The sequence below is a fragment of the Panthera tigris genome, assembly GCF_018350195.1.
Source record: "Panthera tigris isolate Pti1 chromosome A3 unlocalized genomic scaffold, P.tigris_Pti1_mat1.1 chrA3_random_Un_scaffold_65, whole genome shotgun sequence".
Classification (NCBI taxonomy): domain Eukaryota; kingdom Metazoa; phylum Chordata; class Mammalia; order Carnivora; family Felidae; genus Panthera; species Panthera tigris.
Window position 1 is genome coordinate 151252 of NW_024962148.1, and position 4100 is coordinate 155351.

The window sequence follows — 4100 nt, forward strand, 5'->3', positions numbered from 1 at the left end:
GTTCACAAGAGTACATGACATTCTCATTAGACACAAAGAATATTTTTGAGTCATGCTATGGTATTTGAAAAGCAATTCACATATTACACATTATTCCTGTGAGACACAAACTGTTTCTTTCCCATTTTAATTTGCCTGCTTAAAGACAGAAACAGATAGATGCGTTTACACTCAAGGTATATGCCTTTCCCTTGTGGCCAATGAGCTAATTTCCTTTCCATATTTGCAGAATATTGATACAATTATTCTTTCATCAGACATGAAATTTGAGTGTATAACCAGTTTGTGGAAACCAAATTACTAGGGTAATTTATTAGGTTGATAACAGCAATTAAGTCATAAATGTTTCTGAGAAATATAAATTGACTTTCTGTTTTAAATGGATAATTTAACATTCCAAACCACAGACCTGTCGTGTAACTAATTTCTGGGATAAGAAGTTTGTTTCTCCTATTATTAAACTAAAAAAAAAAAAAATTCAACCTTTGATAATCCAGTAACGAAGTTGCTGAATTCTTGGGTTCGTGTTATATCTTCATTCTTTTCCCTTGTTGCTAATTTTTTTATTTTATTTAAAAATTTTGTTAAAAATATTTATTTTTGAAAGAGAATGAGAGAGAGATAGAGCACGAGCAGGGGAGGCGCAGAGAGAGACGGAGACACAGAATCTGGAGCAGGCTCCGGGCTCTGAGTTGTCAGCACAGAGCCCGACGCGGGGCTCAAACTCACAAACTGTGAGATCACGACCTGAGCTGAAGTCGGATGTCTAACCGACTGAGCCACCCAGGCACCCCTAATCTTTTTTATATTTAAGGACATCACATTGGAGGGAATTTTAGATAGAACTGGGACGTGTTGGTAGGACCATGGATTTTTCAATGATTGGAAATGTGAAGACTGTACTTTCAGGGATTGTTTCTAAAGTTTGTCACTAGAGAAATTTCTCTAAGTGTGGAGTCCCTGAAAGCATGAGGAGGATAAATAGTGTCCCTTCCTGACTGTAAAACCGACTCTGGGTGTGGTTTCCACAGCTGCCCTTGTCATTGATAATTGTTCCCTCCTCCTTTGGGGGACTAAGAGGAAAGTGGCCCGTTGTCTGAGTAGTTTCTCTAAAAAAGAAGGCCACATGTGTGGCTTGTTAATTGTCCATTGGAATGCTGTGTGGGTGAAGTTAAGTGAGCAAGGAGACAGCACTTGGAGTGTAAACAGATTTGTCAGCCTTGTCAGCAAGGACTTTGACTTTTCTTGGAGTGAAAGGAAAATCATTGGAGGATTTTCAGAAGAGGAGGTCTATCAGAATTAATCTGATTTCTATGTTACCAATCAACTGGAAAGGCAAAGGCAGAGGCAAGAGGTTACTTAAGAGACTGGTGTAGTAACCTAGAGGGGAAATTAGGCTGTTTGTTAGCAGTGGAGATGGTGACAAGTGGTCAGATGTTTGGGACGTATTTGCAGATAGAACCAGGGCCCGCTTCACGACTTCCGGGATGTAACACTAGTGCTGTCTCACAATGGTTTTTGCTTAGAAAAGTTTGTGCTTATTTGCATACTGTGCTGTTGCAATCCTGAAATTCTTTTCTTCCCAGTTTTACTGAGATATAATTGGCATATATCATTGGGAAATATAAGTTTTACAACATGATGATTTGATACATGTATATGTTTTGAGATGACTACCACAATAAGATTGGCTAACACCTCTGTCACCTCATATAATTATCTATCTTTTGTGTCTAAGTGTTGCATTTATTAATCATCTTTTCTTTTCAATTCTAACAGGCCATATGATATTTATCCTTTCATAAACAAGCCAGTCATGTTCTTTTTTGTGGCATTTTACTTGGTCTTGCCCCTGTTGGGAAAGATAAAAAGTGATTTCTTTCTATGAGTTTAATAGAACACAAGAGACATGTGGAATGATTCAAAGAAAAGTGCATAAAGCTGATACACATTTGAGAATAAGAAAATCATACTTTTTCATAACTTTTGACTGTACAAGTAGCTCATTATGAACAAAGATGTCAGATGACAATGTTCATGTTAAAAACACTGCCATCACCACAAAGATTTACTGATTGTAATGAAATGAAAGAAAAAAAAATGTATATATTGTACCTTAGATAACTGTTAGTAAATGGGATACAGATAATGTTGACATAAAAACACTTAAGTTCACAGTAATTATACAGAAGCATCGATGGCAGTTGTACAAGGAGAGAGAAGCCATTAGTCCTCCATTGAATATGATAGTGCCATATCTGTGCCTTGATCAGCTCATAATCTTAGACAAAATTTCTGCTCCCGTGAAATAAAGTAAGATGTCCTTTAAGTATCCTACTGTAGATAAGAGGCTTTGTGAACTCCATGAGTAGATGTCTGTTCTAAAAAGAACTTTAGACACACATATGAATATCCAGTTGGCAACAAGATCAAATGCAATCAGCCACCACCCAATGCAAATTCATTTCAACTAGCAAACAGATATATATGTACAGATATATAATGTATTAGTGTATGGTAATATAAAATAAAATTTATTATTATATTTTGTAATGTAAAGTCAAATTATGAAATACACTATGCTGTAGTCAGATGCATCTTAGCACATATAGATTAATTTTTTTGTGTTTTTCTTTTTAATGGTATGATGTTAGGCTCAAGTGGAAATAGTTAAGAAAGCTCTCCAATGAAAACTCATCATGATATGCAAAGACGCGTGTTTATTAAAAAGCCTCAACCCATGCTTACAAAGTAAAAAAGTAACTTCGAAACATGTGAGAAAAACAATGCCTTCACAAATCATAGGAATATACTTCCTGATTTAGAAATAAACAGGAAAATTAAAGCAATGGACAGTGGATAATCTATGGCTACAAATATCAACTCTTATGGGAAAATGACTTATATCAGATATAATATACATATCCTAATTTCAGCTTTTGAATAAAAATTTAATACCAAACTAACTGCTTTCAGAGTTAACATTTTTAATAGGATATAATTTGTTTGCAATGAATACATCTAATTTTAAAAAGCAGCCATTTTATGGGCTCTTTACTATTCTGAAGTTTTAAGTTTAAAAATGTTTCATCTCAAATGGTTTTGAGCAGCATGCCATGGTTGGCATTTTAAAAATTGCCATTGCATCGAATAGTCTAGAACTGATACATGAGATTTTCTTATTACATTCGTACACAAAATTTGGTGTCACCTGGATTTATTATCATTTTTAACAATGTTTTTCACATTGCAGTCCTGAAAAAGATTTTCCAGTGAACTAATATTTAAAAACATTTCACAATGTCACTGTTAGGATAAAATATCAAAAAACACAATATTCCCATTGGAAAACAAGCACAGAAGTATATTTTAAGTATATAGACCTTTGCTTAATTTATAGCAGAAAAGTAGAATTATAATAAATTCTGATTTTGCAAAACTGAAAACACTGAATCTTAAAATAATGGAGTTTTACACACCTCTTTACCTTTTCTACATTTTAACATACTTCCACGTTAGATGAAAAATTAAGCATTAAAATAAATGCAAGTATGTACATAATTGTAAACATTTTTTCCCCATTCATCTAAAGATTTTGTATATGTTGGCCATACACATCCTGTGTGTCCCATCATATTGGGCTGGTGCTCCTGGCAGCTGTATATTTCTTTCATAGTTATACATTTGTTTCCCTGACTCTGAATCTGTGCAGGAATTTCTCTCACAAATTAAGTTTTAGTCCACAGCAAACATGACAGCATGACTTTGCCCACCAAGCCCCTTTAGGAACAGATCCTGTTGTAAAATAACTTTTGTTCAAGTGTTACCTGAGAAAGCAGGGAATAAAGGATGTAAGAAGGGTCCAGATAATAAAGGCTCAGTGCTGGCTACAGAGGGAAAATTTTCTGGACACCCTGATGGCACGGCCTCTCCTCAGCCCCAGGAGCTAGGATACAGAGTTCTTCTCATGGGGACTCTGTCCCACATCAGCCCCAAACCAGAGTGTTGTCTCTTAAGTCACTGTGCTGAGGGAAGGAAGCTCTTTCTCACTGACCCTGCTATTGACCTCCTGAGCTCTGGGCAGCTCAGAAATGGTGGAA

The 4100-nt window shown here is 35.5% G+C and overlaps 1 non-coding gene across 1 annotated transcript; it reads left to right on the forward strand.

Moving 5' to 3' along the window:
* Positions 1–893: 893 nt before the first annotated feature.
* Positions 894–1105, forward strand: LOC122236193. Its single transcript, XR_006214310.1, has one exon. It is a non-coding gene; the product is annotated as a small nucleolar RNA U3 (small nucleolar RNA).
* The last annotated feature ends 2995 nt before the right edge of the window (positions 1106–4100 follow it).